The sequence below is a fragment of the Teleopsis dalmanni genome, chromosome X (genome assembly GCF_002237135.1).
Source record: "Teleopsis dalmanni isolate 2A chromosome X, ASM223713v2, whole genome shotgun sequence".
NCBI classification, from domain to species: domain Eukaryota; kingdom Metazoa; phylum Arthropoda; class Insecta; order Diptera; family Diopsidae; genus Teleopsis; species Teleopsis dalmanni.
Window position 1 is genome coordinate 13,513,631 of NC_051848.1, and position 23,917 is coordinate 13,537,547.

Here is a 23,917-nt window from a genome sequence, read left to right on the forward strand (position 1 = left end):
AAATGCAATGGTGAAGATATTTATTTTGTTATATTTTGTTTTGTTTGTAATTTTTGTTTGTTTCTCTATGATTTGTTGCTCTCTTAAGATTTGTTATTTTTGCTGATGCTGTGACATACATAAATTGCTTAAGTAAACAATGCGTGGGTCACGCAGGTCATCTAAATGTTACAGACTTTCTATGGAACCAGTAAACAGAAAAATAGCATATTTACATCTGGACCGACAAAATACTTGCTGTGTTGATTGAAGTATTGATGCCTTCTCTAAGCAAATGGGTTTTTAAGAGGAACAAGAATGCTCAATTGGTTTGGATACAACCAAAACGACGAGTTCATTATTTAAACGAGCAGCTGATGCTGTGCGAAAAAATTATCAATGGAAAAATGCAAATTTAAAGGCGAAGAAGTTTGGAATCTTTTTGTAAATACAGAAAGCGGAACTTGTTTTTGCTCAATCAAAACGAAGAACAAAGAAACAGAGAGAGGGCTATTACAATCACAAATAGAAAATAAATGAAAACAATTAAGGACACTAATAGAATTTGTTATTTTTGCAGGAGAGAGAGGTAGAAGCCGCAAGATATGTACTATGAGCATGTCATGCACTATTACACAAACGAAAGAAATACTTGGTTTATCTTGTGTTCTGCGTTGAAGTAAGAAAATTTGATTTTAAAATATGTGTATTGACTACCATAACGAGAATGTTATTAAATTCTGTTTCAGTGTTTGAAAACTAAAATACTTTCATTTGCAACAACTGATGTATAATATTAATAAACACGTTTTGAAGCCAGTTTTTATCGTTATCACACATTAAACTGATTGAAAACTAGTTTCGACTACTTTAATACCCAGTTAACATTAGTTTAGTGCCTATTTAAACCAAGTTTAAATGAGTGTGCAATGATTGCAAACTTGATAGATGCTTAGGAATAGGAATAAACGGGGTACCAGCTTCCAACGGAGCGGAGCACTGCGACCATGATTGATCTTTTGAGCTGCAACAGATCCTAACCGAATAGAAGACATTCCGCTTTTCATATGAAAGCCATAATGTCGGCCGTTGAGGACCTCTTAATGTCAGAAGGAAAGAGGAGTTCTTGATCCAGATCAAGGCTGGAATCACAAAGAATATGACTGGAAGTCTCGTCTGCTTCTAAGCAAAGCCGATTTAATACTTATATAAACTATTATAACGTTTGAAAACTAGTTAATTGTGTATTGAGAGTAGTTTAAAACAGTTTAATGTCTATTTATTACTAACTTTCAATTAGTTTAACACTAATTAAAAAAGTCCGTTGTGTCCAAATATATATATGAAATGTCTTCAAAGGAATTATTTGGAATCTAAGGAAAATGTTTGCACATAATACTTGTTGAAAGTGAAGTAAACAAATATGGGTATCAATAAGATGATTCATGGAACATATACATCTTAAGTTTTATAGATGAGTTGGAAATTTTGTGTAAACAAGAAATTACTATGATCAGTGGGATAAACCGCGTTGGCTGCTAAGGAAAACACGTTTCAGACAGATGTGATTTATGATTATTTTAAAAATATTTTTTTTTATTTGTAATTTCCCCGCGTCTTAGCAGATTTTTCATTTTGACTTCACTTGTTGCCTGTGGTTAATATAAATCAAAACAATTTTACACTTCGCCACACAAAGGGGCGAAATCTCTCATTGCAGGCAGTCGGTGTGACACATTCAAGGAATTGTTCTTTGTTACTCGTATCTGTGGCCCAGACCCAATGATTTGTACGCATTTCATTATATCTGAAGCGGCAAATTTTAACGTGACTTGTTCGCACTTTGTCACTATTTTTATTCATCTTTGCTGTGTTTTTACTCATTCAGACATTGATAGTATATGTACGTATCTGTGTGATATATTCAGTATTATTAACATAAATAGATGTTTACATTTATTTATGCAGTACGCAAATTCTACGCAATTCTACTTATATAAATTTCTATTGCTTATGTAAGAAATCATCAAAAAGGCACTTAAGCAGTGACGACAGCATTTCCTGTTGTGTCAGACATTTTCAATTTTTGACGCCATATTTAAAGCTATTTTTAATGCAAACATTTGAATTTATGCGCGAAAAATTGCGCCATTTTTTACCATCTATCATCTACCATCTTCCATTTATTTTTTGTCTATTTCAGATGTTTTTCTTTTCAATTGCTAGGAAAATGCGTGGAAAATTTGTGATTTGGCGGAGGCTTGCCAAAAAGAAGGATATAATCTGTTTTTTGAGCTTCCATGACAATTTGATTTGAAATGCTAAGCCTTTGTTTTGGATATATAATTCATATTGAAATGCATTTATTATTCAAATGAGCTTTTAAGCAGTGCGTAGTAATTGTTTTGAACCCTGAAATCAAAGCACTTTCAAATTCAAAACGTTTTTCATCAAGCTGTTCTACAGAAATTCTTTTTATGTTTCACCCCCTTATTACTGAGGGGGGGGGGTGGTGTTGGTGCGATTTCAAGTTTTACATTTTAATGGCTGACAACTTTTCAATTCGTTCCTAAGAAGTGGTTTTAGCGGGTTTATACTTCTCCTTCACGTTTTTCGTGCTGTCTTCATTTTTTAATTTTTTGCAGGGCGAAGAACCATGCTGTCCAGTTCCCTATTCTTAGTTAACTTTAAAATTAATTTTAATGTTAACTCACAAATAAATACATAAATAAATAATTTATAATAAGAAGAAGATTAAGTATGAAAAATAAAAAGTTATCTAGAATATAATGACTGTGTAATGCACTCCTAGTTTACATACATATTTTACCATACACTCGTATGGAACAAGTTTAATGCAAAGTTGAAATTGAAAATCATAGATATTAAGCATTCCATTTATTAAACAAACTGTAATTGAACATAGTATAGTCAGTATTACTTATAGTCAAGGTTTAGAGAAAGCAACATAGGTAGGAACTCCGATGGAAGCCATCACATATATATACCCTAGGTAGAATTTTGATGGTCATCTTATTTGAGTGCTATGTGATTATATTAGTTTAAGTATAACTAACATATATCAGAAGGTATTATTTTGTACTAATATTGCTATTTCTTATTGATTTCTTATTGAAATTACATGCTCTTTAAAAATGCTTAGGATGCTGAACAAATTGAATATCTACGTATTTTCTTTATGCAAATAAATCCATTCGACATTGGTTTAAAACCACTCGGAGAAAGTTTCCCAAAGATGAACGTTGGTATTGATTTACCCATTTGTTGTCATAGTGTTTAACTAAAAGTTAGTTTTTGAGTAGAATAGAATAGAATAGGTATATCTATTAGTAGTTATTATTGCAATGTCATTTGTCATAACAATTTCTAAGCATAAGTTAACAGCAAATATCGTCAAGATTCAGAGTCGCAAAACATTTTCTTAGAAACACCTGCCTTAATAAGTTACAGATTGGTAACTTTTTCATTTACTCTCTCTTTCTAAAATATATTTTTTTTCAAATATAATCTCCAAGACATGAAATAATTCAGTTAAAAATATTCCACATGCCATTCCTTATCAAAAATTTGTGTACTATCTGAGATGAGGACACTATAATATTTTTATTTCAATTTTTTTTTTCCATAATATCGCACGAAGACATGAATACATCTTTAAGTTTCTGAGACGAAAGAAGAGTTAAAGCAGAGAGTTTTTCTTGAAGAATGTGCTTCAAAATGAATGTGGCTTAAATATGATCGACCATTTTGTAAAAAGTGAACCAATAACAGAGTAATATTAGGCATCACTTTAATACCGTTTAGACCAATGTTTCCCAATGTAGAACATGTGCTCTACAGAAAGACAATTTAATGGTTAAGGGAGAAAATTTATAATTAAACTATTAATTAAAATTTTAATTTTATATTTTATCTATTGACTCAGAAGTTATTGTGAGGTTAGGCAATATAATAGTTCGCGAGGTAATTTGAAATTGTATTTTAAAGTTAGGAGGGCAAATCGATTTATGAAAAAAGTCTTACGTTAGACGTGTTACAAAAAAGTTTAAGAAACAATGCTTTAGATGTAGAGATTTAGGAAAAATACTAAATATACGTATACAAAAAAAAAAAAAGTTTTCGGCAAAAGTAAATGAGATTAAACCACACCCACCAGATTAGAGCTCATCTGATTTTTGTTTATTTTTAGAATGGAAAGAATGACTCGGAGAATATAGTTTTTCAGGAAGTTAAAAAAAATTAGATTACAGAAGCGACAGATAATTAAAGAATGCTATGTGCAATAATAAATTTAAAAGTTTGATTTTACTCTAATGAATATAAGAACTTTTATTTTTTTTTACCATTAGCAGTTTTTCGTAAAAGAATTTGTTATAATTAAAATAGTTTCATTGAAATAATTTGTCTTTTTTATCGATTTAACACTTTGTAAATCGATATGTCATATGTATTACACATTCGCTAGAAATGAGTTAAAATGAATTTCCTTTATCCTAGTGCACTTAGGACTCACAACAGTTAATTGTGACTTATATGGAAAATCGAATTTCCTTAACAGTGCAACTCTGTTTATAATGCCATTCAAGTAGAAAAATTGCTTTCTTGAAATACTTAAGGGCACATTTAAATGGCATTCATTGAAAGGATATACTACATTATCGTAAATAAAAAATTTTGATGGACAGTTTGCTTATTTCGTTGCTATTTAACCGGAAACTCATATTTGCTACTCAACATGAAGTTAAAATGACAACAGCAAATAGTATAAAATTTCAATTCATAAGTAAAATAAAAAAACTGATGAAAAATCAGATAAAAAATATCAAATATTTTGCTATATATGATGTTACACAAAGAAAGTGGCAATTTTCGTCATCAATAAAGACTGTGATCTGCAATATAAAAACACTGAAGGAGCAAACTAACAAAATGGCATCAACTGAAAGTTAATTAAAATGAAATTTTATGAATTTTAAGGAGCTCAAATGCATTTAAATTAAAAAGCAAAAAAGAAAAAGGACTGGTGTAAATTAGCACATACGAGCATATCCTTTATTGTTAACATTTTGATATAATTTTTTTGTCAGTGTATTTATAAGCACATTACTATGTAAACTGACACTGCTTCAGTGCAATTGTAATTTGATAAAAATGCAAGCAAATGGGTTGTAAGCACATTTAATGAGCACTTTCTCACAGGCGGGCGAGAAGCGGTAATGAACTTAAGGTCCTGCAGACAGCACTTTTGCAGGCGCAAAGGTTTCAATGAGTAAATAATTAGCCTTTATTGTGAGCATAAATTTTATAGATTTCAGGGTTCCTATATAAAATTTCAACTTTGCCATTATCAACTATAATTTCATACATTTTTTAATTTTTTGTAACGATGAAATAGTACAAAATAATAAATATAATAGGTATAATATATAAACGTATAATATGCAAGACTTTAAATTTTATAAATTGTTAAGAAATTCAATTCATATTTTAAAACAAAAAATAACATCTAGGAACAATAAAATAAGCAAAATTATCTATTGTATCTATAGAATTCTTTTTTTACTGTTTTAAAGAATGAACATATGCCTCCTCCATATTGTTAAGAAGAAGTATGCTACTATAAACCGCAAACCACAACAAAAAACCGCTATTTAATAATATAGGTCATGGTATGAAAATTCGTGTCAATCGTTTCAAGAACCTTAGATCAAAAATTAACAAAAGTGATTATACTTAATATGTAAACAGGTGTTCACAAAACCCTCCTCACTAACACCCAATTTCGCTGCTTTACGCTTTCTGGGTTAAATGAACCTAGTCCGCTAGGTGTTAAGCCCCTTGGTCTAATCTCTCTCTCTTGATTACCTACCTAAGAGGTTGTTTTAGTGGGTTCAAGTCTCTCACTATGGCTTTCGATGCTTTCCACCTACTGCGAAAAAAAAGGTGTCCACCAGCGAAATAACTATTTGACAGTATTTTGTAGCATACAAAATCTTGTAAAAAAATTACTTTGTTTTGAGTTGGTTAACCCAAAAAAGTACGTAGGTGCAACTATATAGATAATATGATGTTCAAGTAAAGACATCATTAAACAAACATATATATTTTGACTATGAAATTATAGAAAATACAAATCAAATAATAGATTTAACAATACCCATAAGTTCAATACTTTAGACTTCTTTGGTTCAACAAAAGTACTAAAGTTTCGGGGCGTCATAAATTTAAAATACCAATACATAAGCTATGTATGTTAGATGTATTACTCTGCATTCCGTAAATCTATATCTGTCAGCATCACGTAATCCATTGTTTGAAAAGTTTTAATTAGAAAGAAGTGTTCAATCAAAAAAAAAACACCATAAATTATTATTACTTTTCTTAAAACAGATAATAGCACACCGCGTCTCATGAGATCAATTGTGTTATTCCTCGAGAAAGTCACCTAAGTTAACACTGTCAAATTAAGATAAGATTCAGTTTAATCAAAGTTAAATGAATGTTCTAGTAATTGAACTTTCCTGTACACAAACCGTATATGATGTGTAGATGAAAAAGTTTGTGTTACGCAAAATCCTCAATTTCCATGTTTGAAAGGTGATTACTTTACTTTACTACTGTCGAAGAAGAGAAGTCTCCTAGTGGAACATAGAGCCTGATTGAAAGGTAATTAGTTTACAGGAAAGAGATCAGTGACTAACATGAGCTCAAAATCCTTAATTTCCATGTTTGAAAGGTGATTATTTTACTTTACTGCTGTCCTTCTCTCCTAGTGGAACATAGGACCTCATTGAAAAGTTATCAGTTTACAGAAAAGAGATCAGTTACTAATATGATCTCAAATTTACTGCAAGTAAAAAACTGTCTGTCTGCATATTTGTTGTCATATTTATGGACAGCTTGGATCATCTCATAATTTTAAAATCGACGCATATTTTTATTCATTGTTTCGGATACATAGCACTGATACAGTGTGTGACATGAATATATAGCACAAACGCTCGGATTAAAGGTAAAGGTAAGGTATGCTCGTTCACAAGATTATAAATTATTTTGTTTCTATCGAATCTTTAGATACTGTTTTGGGAATTTAATTAACGAAGATTTAAGAAAAAAAAACGTGAGTAAACGTGAGGAAAACTAAATTCAAAGCATTATTTTAGTCAAGCCAAATTAATCACCATTTAAAGGTGTTGTTGGTTTAATTATTGTGATATATCGTTCAATGAAGAAGAAAAAATGTCTAATTTAAGTGACAGAACTTTTGTGACTTTTTTCATATATATAAAAGTTATATTTTGCAATATTTTCAATAAAAATAACATTGTACTGTTAGAAGCTATCAAAGGGCAGGATTATGATATGAGTATTGTATATCTTCTATGGAATACTAAGTGAAGATGACACTAAACTCAGAGTCAGATGATTAGTGTAAGACTATAAGCCATTGCGATATTTTGTTTCCACATTTTTAACTTCACTTTTAACTAAAAGAATTTCAAAATCGCTGTGAATTAAGATATTATGTACATACCAAAGAGTGTTGCCAATACATATTAGATTAGCTAAAAATTGATAGAGAGATTAAACGTTTCTAACAATTCTTGTGAATCTATTAATCAAAAATTGGGATGCAAAAAAAATTATTTGACCTTACTTTTGAGATCTGCTACACTGATTGTAATAAAATTATTTACAGATGACTTCATTGGAGACAAATTATGTTTGTGGACTTAATGGATTTCATTGAAATTTGCTATTGTTCTGTGAACAGATTTTTAATAAAACCTATTAAATGCAACAGGCTTATCTGTGTAAAGATTCTTATTTAAGGTTATAAATTGTTACTCTATAATTCAAGAAGTTTATAAAAATTACAAGTTTCATTCTTAGAATTCATTTTTAGGTAATTAAGAGCATAGTGTGAATATTTAGCGTAATCCTTTACACTTTACACTTTATTACCAGAGTATCTTTAACAAATTTTTGCAATGTCTTAAAACAACAAGAAACTTGAACTTCTTGAAATTCTGACTTTCCAATTTCAACTATGATTCACGCTTATACCACTCCACATTCCACCTTAGGTGACTGCTTGGTGCCACAAGCACGCAAGCAAGTCGTCCTCACTCCTCGCACGGAGGCTACTATGATTTATCATTTTCTAATGAAGACTTCGTAAGTCAATCCTTTTTCAAACTTTATTCATCTTTCTCTATTGTGTTTCACAAAAACTTTTGAGTTTCGAAATAAAATTGTTTTTCATATTTTGTTTTTATTTTTAGAAAAATAAAAAATTTACATTAAAATTAAAACTTTTCGAATCAATTTATTTTTTGTGCAGTGAAAAATGATAAATTTAAAAGATTTTAGAGTTTTTCGGATTTTGACATTTTTGGCCACTAATTGGGTTTCTGTTGTAGTAACTTTTATTGGTGGGCTTTAGAAAATTATAAACTTTTCTCTTTTATTGAAATTAATTTTCTTCTCATAAGGATAAATTAAAATAATTTAAATATACTGGATGTGTTAATGTAATGAAATCTATTCTGTTCATATGTTGACGTTCTTGAACTTTAAATACTAATAAATTATTGTTATTGCAATTAACTTCAAGTCACTATAACTAGTGATAACTTTTTAACTACTGACAACACTGACAGTAGATTTTTTTTATTTATAAACGTAGTGAAATATTTGCGTTTTAGTTTTTTTGGAAAAACCTTTACTCGTTATCGATTTCAAAGGTAACAATTTTAGAGTAGTAGTCAACGGTTTGTACCTTGAGTCATCGAACTATATCACTGTTTGCAAAAAGAGTGCAGAAAAGTTATTTTCATGACCGTATAATCATAGCTATAAAAATGAAGGAAGTAGTTGCCTCATCCTACCATGCTATTGAGGTCCCCACAGAATATGTAAAACGAGACTAATTGTTAGAAGATACTGGTCTTGTAACTATGAGCTCCAAGGAAATTGTCACCGTTGATACTCTGAAAAGAATTTTATGATAACTTGATATATGTGCGTCACTACAATTAAAACTTTCTTTTAAAACAACTTTTTCCCTTTGTCAAAATTCAACTAATTGTTTTAAGAAAACTGTGTTGATAAGTCGGTTTGTAAGAGTAGCTTAAGATAGTATATTCTTTATTGAAGAGTATAATATCGAATGAGTTTTTGAAAATAATTCAAAAAAATTTATTTTGATGTGCCATTATTACAAACCGTCTGTGGAATAATTTAGTGCTTCAATGAATCACAGCATTAAAATTAAAATAAAATTTTTAAATTGAATTAAAATTGATGATTTTGAAAAGCGAACAGTTTTATTTTAATATGAAAGTATCTATATCTTACCTAAATACTTCTGGGTTTGTCACTTCATTTTCAATTGTTAACCTTTGAGGCATTAACCCTAAACTATCGCTAATCACGTCTTTGGATGTATCATTTGGTATGTTCAGGGAACATTAATGATTGCACATTTTTATTTAAAAAAATTTGTGGAATTTTTTCATTTGTTAATTTTGCTTAGTGCTGTCACCTGGCACTTTTTAGTAAAACATCAAAAATGTTTACACAGAAATATTTTGTGATTATTCTAAGTGCTAGCGTTCTAGAAGTTAACGTTGGCATTATATGAAATTCCCACCGGAAGGGAAATCAAAAATTAGTACAGAGTAAGAACTTGCAAATTTTAAAAACGTCAAGTTTTTACTGATGTTGAAAAATATACTAGTTTTGATAGAAAGAGGAGCATCAAGGGTAATTCGGGCATTTCTCGCTAAAGATTTTGTGATGTTAGTCTAGAGATATAGACGAGTAAACATTTTGGTGAGAGAAAGTTGACGTTTCCATAAGATTTTACACCTCATCAAACAATAACAACTGCTTAACAACACTCCCTAGCGCATTTCAACCCCACAGTAGCCTTTAATGTCATCAGATTCAAACCCACTATATCATTTTGCAGGTCAAACCTAATATTGTAAAATATTTCTTTCTACGGTATCTACAAAGATGATTTTAATTTATAAACATATTAAACATATATATTTTAAAAAAGTGAATTAAGTTTTTTAACTACTATAAATGTCATCTTGAAAAGATTTAGAAATGTTCGTGCTACCGCAATTTATATATATAATAAAGATATATAATAGTACGGAGATATAAGTATTTATACAAATTTATTAGTCAATTTATTTTATGCTATTTCTGTGACAATTATAATTAAATAAATATATGTTATAAATGTGTAACTGGTCGGCTCTTTTAAGAACTCGACAAAAATACTTGGGGGCTGTCAGTTTTATCGGATCCTAAGCGATGCAGACTATCGCTAAAAACAATAACGACTCTGATCTGGTATCGCAATTGATCTCAATGGTCTAAGCGTTGGTTTTTTGGTGTGCAAGCAAAATCTAACCTAATCTAGCCATACAGTACCTTCAAGACTATGAATAATATGCTTAATTATGTATAGTTCATAGTGGTTATAATAAATTTTTACTAATAATACAATTCTTACTCAATTGATGAGCATGGGCCAACAATTTTGAATTTACATTTTATATATGTATATAATCAAATAAAATTATAGCGAAAACAGTGCAAAAATTATTTTAGTTTTAATAATAAAATTAGATGAAAGTTCAACAAACACGAAAATAAAATATTCATAAATGTATTTTGGAAATCATAGTAAAATAAGAAATAAGAACCCATCTATTTATATAATGAAATTTTTATAATAATAGAAAAAAAGCTTAAATATAACAAAAATGACACCCGAATGGTATCTACGTTGGGCACATGTGCCTTTTTGTATTACAAATGTCACTCAAACGTCCCACAACGACAAAAACTCTGACAAAAACTGTAGCTTGGATATTGGTTACATATTAATTTCCATTGTTATAAATCTTAGAAAAATTTTTAATTAAAAAACTGTTCGAAACTATCATTTTTATTTATTTAATTGTACTTAATCTGCAGTAACCAGCCCTATACTACTGTGAATTGTACATAGAAGTAACTCATCAAATGTTTAATTACGTTGCAGCGATGTACTTTTAACATGGACTTCAAGCAATTATTTTCGACATCTAAAACCACTTAGACAAAATATTCTATAGAGAAGTGTAAACTATATTTCTATATATATGAATATGAACTATCAATTGCACTTCGATTATAAAAGCGGTAGGTGTTTGGTGTGTCTTATAGAATTAGATATTATAATGAAATGGATCCAAGGGTTGTGTCAAAGGTTGTGCGTTACCGAAACGTACAGTTTCAACTATGCTGGACTATATCTTAGGATATATCTGCAGAATGGACAACAACGGCATTACGAAGATGACATTTAAAATGGCAGGACAAAAAAAGGAAAATCACTTAGAAGGAGACGGGTGAAATTAAAGATGCAACTGAAAAGTTAAAGTAAGTTAAGTAATGATCCCTGATATTTAAAGCCCAATTTTAAGAAAAATAAATGTAATACACTTTTAACAATTTATTCGGCACATTATTATCTTTTACTAAACACGTTGTACTTCTTCTATGAAACGAAGCATAACCCAGCTTATTAAATCTAATAAATTTAAAAATAGATGTTTGCAAATTATTTTAGACCAATGCTGAACAAAAAAAGAGTTGCGATTTAAATGAGAATCAAGTTTCTAGTTTAAAAACATAAATTAAATAAGAAGTTTGTAATTCTAGCCCCTATGATTGGATATAAGTTTTGGTCTAAAGGTCAGAAGTCCAGGGTTTTTGGTTTAAGCCCTACCATTATAAATATAAGTTATGATATTTTTCTTTGTATCTTAACGTAACTATTATTTAAATAAATAAATCTGCAAGAATCTGCAAAACTCTTCATATAAAAGCTTTTATAACATGAAACCTGTATATTACTTACTTAAAGTACTAGTTTTTAGTTAAATATCTAAATTGTGTATTCTTGTAGTAAGTTTTTATAGCGAATTCCCAGTTTCATTGCCTATCAACATAAAATTATATGATAAAGTAGGCTTCCTTTGTATTTTATGTGACAATGTGCAGTTTTTTAAGAAGTAAAATTCGGGAACTAAACTGAAATGAATTAGTTGTAAAGTAAATGAATAAAAATGATTGTATGATAACAGATTTTATGAGCTTGGGAACACATATTTTCAACTTTCAACGCATTAAACTATAAAAGCAAAAATTTGCAAAAAAATTTGCGTTGACTTCTCCAATGCTTGAGTTCAATGTATTTGTGCAGAAAGTTTCCTTACAAAGCAGTTGTGAATTATTTTTTTTTTTTTTTTCTAAATTTTTATAGTTATATTAAAAATATATATCATAAAACCTATATTTGAATAATTTCTTTATTTAATTTTACAGATGCTAAAAATTTTTATAAAATTTATAGATTTTTGAAAATGTGTACGAACTGTACTACAGTGCGTATGAGTGACACAAATTACTAATGCATTTCAGTTGAAAATATAAACGCAAGATAACAAGAAAAAATGTTGTATATGTTGGGTTATAATAACATTGAAGCTTAACTTTATACTTAAAAAAGAAAAACAGAATAGTATAGCTTTATTTGCTTTCAAATTAAGGTGGTTTTGTATATTTCCATTGAATATACAACAGCATGGATACATGCTTTGAAGATATTATATTTGTAGAAATGTCACATTAAAAATATTATTATTACTTTAATTATTACATTAATTTTATATAAAATTATTTATTTTATATATTTAGTAAATTATTTAATTAGATTTTTAGCAAGCTGATACTTTTATTATTGTTCACAGTTTTGTTTTTTATTTATATTTCATATTTTTATTAAGACTATATATTTTATTGAATCTTTTTATAAATGAAAAAAATTTAAAAACATTTATCGAATATTTAAAAGTAAGATAAAGTCCATCGGTACGTATTAATGCCTTATAATATTTTTTAATATTTAATACTTGATTTTGTAAAGATTTTGTAATAAATTGCTGTTCAACATTACATTATATGTATTTATAAAGAGTTCTTAGTTTTTAGTAATTGGCTGTACTAATATATTCAATATAATTTTTTTTCATAATTATAAATTATGAATTAATTGAATACTGCCAGAATTTTATGAAAAATGTAAAAGTTCAGTTGTGAAATTGCTTTGCATTTGCTTAAACAGTTTATTTAAATTAAATACGTATATATAAAAATATAATAGATAAATTTTTAAAAAACATTTAATATAATAAATATTTATGGAATTAGCAAATAGCAAACACACAACACACGTTCAAATGTACCTAAAAAATTACACAAAAATCACATCACACAACTCACTTGTTTATTTTTTCAGTTTTATATTATATTAATTTATAAATAAATATTTTTATATATATAATTTTTTTTTTGTTTTCAATATTTAAATTTAAATTTTAAAATTAATTTTAATTTTTTTTGTTTCTATTTATTACATCATTTATAAAATAGTAAACAATTTTAATACACAAGCCTTTTGTTTTTAATAAAATTATTATTATTATTTTAAAATACCTTTTATTTTTAAATGATTTTTTGTCACAATTTATATTTTTTTTGGCGAATATTTGAAAAATATTTTTCCGTTAAATCTCAATATGAACTGTTCAAAACAAACCGTTATTTGTATGTGTCGACTGCGCCACTTGTTGAACAATGCAATTCTAAACGGCAGTTGGCGCGCTTTTATAATGATCCCGTAAGTGAACACAACACACGAAGGCAACGAGCAACGAGCAACCGAAGACAACGCATACGACATCGAATACGATAACTGCACCGAACGATGCTAATACCAATGGCGTCGACGCCACCGACAAAGTCTCGCTAATAAAGAAGAAGAAGAAGCCTTAAAGACCGAACACATAGCCACGATTCCCTATCAGTGCTGATAAGCAGCAAAAAGGATTTGGTTTAGTCATGAGCTATGCAAGCACATAGAGCCGCGCCGCCTCTACAACCGAGCGATTGTGTTTGTATTTGTGTGTGTTTGTGTTATGCAAGCTTTGTATGCTTTCACTAGTGTGTGTGGTAGTGAGTCATGTAGCTTTCAGTTGTAAAAGCTTGTATCGTAGCGCCAAACGGTAAGACACTCAAACCACTACAACAAAAAAACAAAAAAAATCAACAAATCCATGTACGTGATTTTTAATATGTAATTTAATTTGATTTCTTTGCTTTGCGTTGATTTGTTGCTGAATTTTTTATCAATGAAATGCGTAAAACTGCAGCAAATACCCAGAATTGTTAAATGAGTGAAAAGAATAGATATAATTAGAAACAAAAACAAAACATCAAATTAAAGTCAAATATGTATAAAAGTTTTTTGCAAAGATTGCGTATGACAATTTATAAAGTTTTCCTTTGGTTTTTCTGTTTTGATTTGTATTTACTTTTAGGCAAAGATAACAACGCGAAGTGGGTGGGCGAGAGTAGGTGTGTGATAGATGAGCATATTTTACAGGAAATGCAAAAAGTTTGGGTGTGAAATGTGTGTGAGGACCGTGTGCTAAGTTGGCACGAAGCGCGAAAGTGTGGGGGCGCGAAAATTAGCTGCTATTAACCATTTAAATAACAAATTACATGAAAGGAAACATTGATGCTGTTAAACATTTCAAAAAGGCTTCGGTGTGAACGCAGTGTGACGTATAAGTAAAGTAATTTAGTACAAAAAAAAAACATTTTGTTTGTTTATCGCAGACATAGGGAAGCTCCTATCACTTTGCAGAAAGGTCAATATGTAATAGAGTTATTGTAGGTATATATAAATACTTATATTTGATTTTAAGTTGGAATTTTTGTTAATTTAAACATTTTATTGAAATATATTTCAAACAAAAAGGATATTACATAAGTATATTTATTTTTTTTTTTGAATTTAAAAATGGACACAGAAGTGTTTTACTTATAGGAAATAATTCAAGGAATTTTATAAACATCAAAAAAGGCCTACTTTAAAAATGCGTAACTTTAACATGAGTGATTCTTAAGTTTTCTTTAAAATCTTTTATTGAACCTGTGATCACTTTAATTGAGTTAGTAAGCAATTACTTGTTTTTCAAGCAATCTTGAACCCACTAAAACCACCTCTTTGGAATGAATAGTGAACATTTACTAGCTTCATCGAAGTCAAAAAGCATGTACATATTTTAGGGAGCTTGAAAGATAGTGAAGGGAGTGGAATGGGTGCGCAAGCGTGGGTTTTAAGCAATCTATAAGAGTTAAAAAGGGACAAGAACATTTGAAACTGTTTCGATTCAATCCGATATAAATCACTATAAATATGATTCAAGAATCGAAATTTAAAGCCGTCAATCTAAAAATCAAAATTTTGTTCTAGGAATAGGAACAAACAATGTACCAGTTTCCAACGGAGCAGAGCACTGCAACCATGTTTGATTTTTTGTGCTGCAACAGACTCTAACCGAATAGAAGACATTTCACCTTCCGAATGAAAGTCAGAATATCAGCCGTTGAGGACCTTCTTATGTCACAAGGGGAGCGCACTTCTCCACCCAGTGACCTTCTCCTGGCCCAGATCAAATTTTGTCTTACTTCATATTAGTTTAAGTTCAAAATACAAAAAGTTTTCAAATAAAATTAATAGACAATCTATATGAGTTAAGATTTAGAAAGGAGTATATAAATTCAAATATAAGTTTGTAAGTTAAAATTTAAATTTTACAACTATATAAAACTTATACATATAATTCACGTCAACTTCTTACAGGGATGTGATACTCTTCAAAAAATAATGCGTATATCGTTCATTCTTCTATATGCGCAATGATTTTTGACTCCATCACCTCCGATTGAGATGAAGTTTTTTTTATGAATTCCTTTTTTGGAATAAAAATATCCGTATCTTGTTGAGACATTTAAAATTAGTTTTTATTTTAGGGTCTATGAATAATAGTGACTTACATTTTATTGCATTTTAAAAATAATAAATTGAAACTTTAGTAAATAATATAAATAATAAAAGTCGTTAATATTAAGTTGCAAATGTTAACCGTTACCTTTAAAAAACTTTTTTGTTTTGAAAAATATATAATAAAAATTTTTATTTTTTATTTTTGATTTTGATTTACGATTAAACCCGAAATATTCCGGATGGCATTATTTTTAGAAGTAATTTACGTATACGCATTTAATTTAAGTTTAATGAAATTTTGAAAAATATTGCACAAAAATATTGTTTTTATTTTTGATTCCAGTTTATCATTGATTTTTATTTAAAATTTGAAGTTTACAGAATGATATTAGTTTTAGAAGCATTTTTGAAACATAATTTTCAAACATAGATCCTTCGAATCGATGAAAATAATCAGAATCTTTTTCATTTTGCTCTTCTGAAAGCTTAATTTTCTCTCTACTTTTTTACTTCAAGTGATATTTTGTATTCGGCTTGTATTCGAAGCGTTACTTTCCAGAACCTGCGACAATGATTTATGCACTTAATTAAATCCTTTGGAAGATTTGATTTTTGGCCATTTATCGCAGTGAGTAGCATGAAGCGCATATTGATGTTCTGTTTGCTAAAGCTTTGGTTAAAATTTGATAAGTTTGTAGATTTCGGTCTCCCAGTATTTTTCTGAGTTTCACATACATAAAACGGTCATATGGCATTTATTGATTATAGCAGTAAAAGCCAATAAGAGTATATTCAAGAAAATGGAAATTTATAGAACGAACTATTTGCGAGAATATAACTGAGTTTGTATTGCATTCCATCATATTCTTATGAACGATGAATTAGTTTATTTACGCTAACTCTCACTTAAGAATGGCTTATGTAGAATATATACATATGGTTAGTACCATAAAGAAGTATGGGCTGTTAAATACAATTTATTTTAATTTGTAAGGCTTATGTATAATTATATAAAAGTTTTCTGAAACGAAGGGCTTACCGTCAAATAACTAGACTTGGATCGTATTCAACTCGGGATATATAGTTTAAAAACTCAGACGCTTGAACAAATCCTAATTCGAAAACTATTGAATGAACAGTAATGGTCAAAGACAGTTTCATCGACCTATATAAAACAAACTTAAATAAACTCCTTGCACTGTTCAGAGAGGGCATCAACTCTACATTATACTTCCTAAAAGACAGTTTTAATCTGATTTTTATTCTTGCCTAAGTTAAGGTTACATCACATTTTTTTGGTATCCGGTCGTTAGTTTTAGTCCGAGCCAATCTACAAGATGTGTTCAGAATATGTCTGACAAATAACTCGCATTAAAATATTGGCGAAGGTGGCTTTAAAGCTTACTACTTATAATAATCCTTGAGTAATAGCACCCATAATTTCGAAAAAATACGTAACCTTCAAAACAATGCTCGCCTACTTTGTGAACAACTTAAAACCACCTCAAATATTTAATGTCCACTCGACTGCTAAAAATAAACATGCTAGGATAAAGTATGACTAAATTTAGTTGCCAGAATATGTCAGAAACTATCAAAAATGGAATAGAATTCACAGACACACATACGGGTTCTTGTTTATATATTCACACAATCCATTTTGTGCTAATAATAAACAAATCAAAGAATATAGGCCAAGAAGCTTTTTTTATTGCTTTTTCAATATTTTCGCAACGTCACTTTTATTGTCACTTCGGAAAACAGTTGACTGCCGCTGAGATGGTCTATCGGCTTTCCAAACTAAATACGCAGAAAACTTTAAGACTCAAGCTATTTTGTGTGTTTGTTTGTACATTGAACGACAATTCCTCGAAAAGTCGTCGACAGACCACAGGTGGTCAATGCTGTATCTCAGAATGTGATGTGAAATACGACGAGTAATAACAACTAATATGAAACTAGTTCAGTTATTTTTACTTAACCTCTTCTAAAATGCGTGAGGGAATGACAAGTGGAAGTTAGTGCACAGAAAGTACGTTTCCTTAATAATAACATTGTCTAAATGCTTTTTACCAACCTTTTAATTTGTTTTTGCTATTCTTGATTCTAGTTATATTCCTGTTACTACTAGTTATGTTGAGTTTGCTTTTAGTTACATTGTTGTTACTACTAGTTACATTATTTTTGCTTCTAGTCACATTGTTCCTACTATTAGTAATGTTGTTTTTGTTTTTTGTTGCATTGTTGTTACTACTATTTATGTGATTTTTTCTCTTCTAGTTACATTGTTGTTACTACTAGTTATGTTGTTTTTGCTTTTAGTATTGTTGCTGTCGGACTGATTGGTTTGCTTTGTATTGTCTTACAATTAAAAAGAAAAAATTCCGATGATACGTATGAACACTCATAAAATATGTACGCAATTTTAGCGCACAGTGACGTAAGTAATGACGTATTACATTAGGGATTTTATGTTTTTAATGAAATAACAAAAATTTTCCTCAGAAATTGTCGACGGCATATAAATAAACTCAACAAAAAAAAAAAAATAATTCCGCCAAATGCGGTTAACCTTCAGTCGCTGTGGCGTTTCAAATTTTATTTTTGTGGTTCCAAAGCCATTGACTTAACAGACTTTAACTCGTTGTGTTAGTACCAAAAAAGGAATAAAATAAATTTGAATTGAAATAAAGTTGAATTCTATTTTAAATAATTCTACTATTTTGATAATCTAAACCACATTTTAAAACTATGACTGAAGTTTTCATTTGTATTTCCTTAATTTTATGGTAGTATATGTATAGATGCGATATCCAGTCCAGTTGTTAATTTAAAAAAGTATGGCACATTTTTTTAATCTTTTTTTTTAGTTCTTAACGGAGTTTTTTTGAAATTGTTTCTTGTCTTTAATTATTCTTAATTTTTTATAAATTTTTATATATATATATATATTTATATTTATAATTTTTTTAAAACTGCAAGTAATAAGGGTTCAACCCGTACCCTGCCAAATTTGAAGCTTAGAGTCATTGTTCATTAACCAGCTGACCCAAAGCCGTAATTGACTTCTCTATTCCAAGTCTGCACAATCTTGGAATAGTCACAGTAAGTAACCGAGGCGAGATATAGCTTTACAGATTCCTTAGCTAAAATAATTATCTTATCTTCTCTTGCTTGCAATTTTCTTTGATATATCCATATCCCCAAAATCCATATTAGATGAATATTGAAGTCCTGGATTTTTTCGTTGATAGATTTTCGGTATGCAGATATGAGCTTTTTTTTCAACAGTACTTGACTTAGATCACTGTTTGACTATTCTAGCCGATGAATAACTTCTTTGTGTAGATAGATTTATGTGCTATTAAGTATTCAGTGTAAGGTTAACGTAATGTATTTGACATCTAACTTATTGAATCAAAAAATTTCCTTTTTTTGTACTGATAACTCAACTTTACTCGGGTGCAACATCATCTCCAAAACTTCGGGAATATTTTTTTTTCGTCAATTGCATGGGTCAATCCGGGATGCGCTCATTTAAAATCGCATTTTGTTTTTTTTTGAGCCACCTTGGTGTGACATTGAAAACGATTTTCTTCCGAATTATTTAATAAAGTTTTACGTTTGTCGAAACATCAACTAATGATAACGTGGGTTCGTAAAATTTGATACTCTAATTATATCTGAATATTTCTTAGAATATCTTTTGTTCTTTCACCGCAATAAGCCGATATTGCCCCCAAATTGACCTTAATTTTGCAATGGCTAGTTCTTAGCAATCGAAAACGAGTGAGAATGTCAAGAAACAAGTTGTTTTGAATTTAATTAACTGGAGATTTTCAAAGAAAACCGTAACAACTTTTGAGGTGAATTAACAAGTGGTTACTAGATACGCCTTCTCACTTTTAGTTTCATTACTTATCGATTTGATTTTTGCTACCTCAATGACTATACTGACCCGACACAAAAAATTCAATATTGCTTAAAGAAGCGAATACTGAAATCAAATATCCGTAACCCACTTTACCCCATTTAAACTGTCTTGAGCCCACTTTAACCCATTATTAGCATAAATGTAAATATTTGTACAGTCAATAGTAGCAACGACCTGACATTAAGGATGGGCGTTTGCTATTGGAAGAGCAAATAGTTTAACTGTTATATTATTTAACCAAACAAATACGTATACTGCCTAGCCACAAATTCGTTTAGGGTGGCGTTTAGGGTAGCGAAGTGAAGAGGAATAGCAGGAATAATGTTGTGGGTAGGCTCAATAGCGAATTCGCTTTTTTTTGCTACTGACAACACATGTCCTAGTTTTCATGCTTGGAGGGGCAAACTGATTAATATGTATAAAAAATATGTACATTTGGGCTCATATTGAAATTTGTCAAGTGCCAATTCTGAGGTTTGAAATTTGAATTTCAATTCCGATATCGGGCTGAGTGCAGTGGTATTTATAGATTTTGCACAACTTGTTTGGATACGCGTCTAATATGTATTATTACACTGTTTAGGATGTGTGATTTGGCCTATCGAATTTTATTTTGTTAATATTAAATATTTCAGCTATATTTGGCATAACTCATGTGTGCATGCCACTAGAAGTTTGAATATTAAATAGTTCATTGTCAATGAGTTTGAAATATTTTAGCATATTTTTAGTGGTATTACATACAATCCAATATGATTTTTGTTTGGAGGATGTAAAATTGATTAGATATTGTGGTTTTGGAATTAGGCCGCATTATAACCTTAGCCCTGAAGCCGTAGGTATTCAAATAATAAAGTGCTTGTACCATCACACAATACACACCTCAATCAACAATGGCTGGAAGATAACATTACGCTTCATACTTTACGAGACTTCTTGGTCACTACTAAATTTATATTTGATGTGTTATATAACGAATTCCGGATAATTTTTGAGATGAGCTACTATAGCTCCATGCAATCCATATAAAAAATAATCTTTTTAATCTTTTAATGCAATAATAATTTTTTACTGTTTATTAAATGAATTGGGTATCATTTTCCAAACTAAACAAATTTGTAGATAACTCAAATTGGTCTTTTAAATCTTTATAGTCTTTAGTCCATAAATATCATTAATATATAGGGTTGAGCGATTGAAGTGTTACCTATTCAAACGAGATATGGTCGTTTTTTTGTGTGAAATTGCTTTGATTCAAATTATAAGAATTTGTGTAAGTAATCAAAATTTCAGAATCCATTCACTCTAGCTCGATGTGGTCACCTTTAGCCTTGACTATGGCCTTCAAACGGTAAAACAATGAGTGGCATACTTCAAGTTTGTGATCTTTCGGTATTTGGCCCATTCCTGAATAATAACTGTCTTCATACTAGCATATTTTTTTAATCCTCAACTTGCTCTCCAAAATGGTCCAGATGGAATAGTCCATTGGATTTGCATCTGACGAATTCGAAAGCTATTATGTGGACGAAATGAAGTGTGGAACATAATTTTATAATCATTCTTGGTTCATACGGACTTTATGAGACCGAGACCGGTGCCGAGTCTTGTTGGAACGTCCATGGTCCACGATTGAAATGTTTGTGTGCCCATGACTTTAAAGTAACTTCAAAAATCGTAACAACTCCCTTACTCTTTCGAATCTAACTTTTTCTTCCTTTGGTTTAAAATCTTGTGCCTTTCGGAACTTGTATGGCTTATTTTGGAATATGTGTTTTATGCTTCGCTGGGATATTTTCAGTCCTCTGACCATTTGATTACCACTACGACGTAAATTTCATTTAAGGCGGGGCTTCAGTTTTCGAACCATTTCAGTTGATGTTCATCAGGTCTACTAAAAACACTTCTAGAAACACCTTTATTGTAAGGTATAAAATATATTTTTAAAACTGTACCATGCGCAAACTATCTGATGGATAGTTTATATAAATAAAATGTGCTTGTAATTTAACGTTGTCAGAATGAAATGAAATATTTTGTCTTGATTAATTTTATAATTTTTTTTTAAATTCTTTTTTTGCTTCACCCAACAGTAAAGCAATAAATAAATTAATTGTAGTATTTTATAATAAAAGATAAATTTTGGTAGGGTATACGTCAATAATCAATAAAGTTATTATCTGTAAAAACAGGAGAAGAAGAATTGCCACAGTAAACAATTACTTCATTCTTAATTATATATTAAGGTTTATATAGCTAAACCATTTTAGAAAGTTTAATTGCAAATATTATCTGCACTTCAGCCCGTATTTAGTGATGACGTAATGCTGTGTTCAATCTCAAATAGTAATAATTTTATTTGCTTACGTGCATGTAAATCCACTTCAATTGCAATTTCAATATACAAAGTATCTACGAACTCAAAGCAAATAAGTCATTTCACTTAATAGATACATTCGACGTCAGTATGTAAAGGAGATATGAAATTCACCCTCTCAACTTTTTGTGTCGTATGAAGACCATACTCTAGTGTCCATAATTACACGTTGTTCCACATCGTTCCACCCATCAATCAACGGGTTTTTATTATAATAATCAACGATTTAATTAAAATCGTTTATCTAATGTTAATTAAGTTTTAAACGCTTTAGCGGCTGTCAGTTTATCGAAGAGTTATCAATAAATCGGCTGTTTATTTTGCATATCGATCAAGATATTTGTACAAAAATTATGCGCTTCACATTTTTGATATAATATTTATTTTGTAGGGGTAAAATATATATTCAAGTCAGTAAGAATGTTATATATTTCACTAACTTGCGATTGCAATATTGGTTTATATATATTTTTTTAGTTCAAGAGATAAATTAATTTTTGCTGTCTGAATTGTAATAATAAAATGATGAAAAACGTCTAATATAAGGCAGGAAGTGTTTATTCATGTAAATGAAAGCATTACTTGCTTTTACACTAGCTGGTATAGCTGAAGAAATAGCAATATAAGTAAAGTTGATAAAAGATTTCCTAATAATTCAAGTTACTCCTTAACACCTCGGTACTTTATCGAATTGGGTGCGTTATAATTAGACTGACTCTTACTATCATAGATGAGTACTAAATTAATTTCTATACTTAAAAAACTGTGTACTGAGATTAATACATGAAGTATGTATGTAAAAGTTTTTGTTTACTCTTAGATAACATAAGAAATGGCTCCAAAGTTAATCTTTTGTGCTGCTACAGACCCTAATCGAACAGAAGACATCCCTCTCTTCGAATGAAAGCCAAAATATAGCAGCCGTTGTTGGAAGGGGAAAGTAATTCACGACCCAGTGATCTCCAGTAGCCCAGATCAAGGCTGGAGAGTTACAAAGAATATTACTCTTCTATCTCTATTTTTCCAGACAGACCCATTTTGTTAAGATGACAACGCAGTCCGTGGTGACCCGTTAAATATCCCACTAGTAACTTCAATTCCGTTCTGCTGAGGAAGGATACCTTACCGTAATTGTAAGAAAGAACCACTTTAGCCTGACGGTTAGTCATAGATAGTCTTTAATAGAAAAAATTCAGATTTACTTTCGAATAGGAATACATTTGTACAAAGAGTATCAGTAAAAACTCATATAATTTTTGATATAACATTCTCCGTTATTTTAGATTCTACTTGCAGTAGTAATTGAAGATAATGTAATTTAGATAATAACACCATAGAAAGTTAAGTTTTAGTATTTCATGTCATTATTTAAAACCGCTGATATATCATTTAAGTATTTGTCAAACAAATACACTCGATGTAATAGGCTATTACATAAATTAATTGCGAAAATATATATTTATATTAGGACTTTCAAAGGCTATTATATTCATAGCTTTGTATAGCTACAATCTACAATCTGTAAGCAGCGTTTAAGACTATCATGACTATATAATACTATATATATCAAGTTTGATTGAATTCGAAAACCTACGATTCTCTAAAAATATCTGCTGGTTTAAAAATTTATATTTTCAATTTTTTTAAAATAGATACCAAAAATAATTAAATTTATAAGCTA

The 23,917-nt window shown here is 29.6% G+C and overlaps 1 protein-coding gene across 1 annotated transcript in view; it reads right to left on the reverse strand.

The window, feature by feature from the left end:
* LOC119690184 overlaps positions 1-13,678 on the reverse strand; it is a 32,952-nt gene extending 19,274 nt beyond the window's left edge. Inside the window, exon 1 of the mRNA XM_038105190.1 lies at positions 13,567-13,678. The gene's annotated coding sequence lies outside the window, so the exon portion shown is untranslated. The remainder of the gene's footprint in view (positions 1-13,566) is intronic.
* Between the last annotated feature and the right edge of the window lie 10,239 nt (positions 13,679-23,917).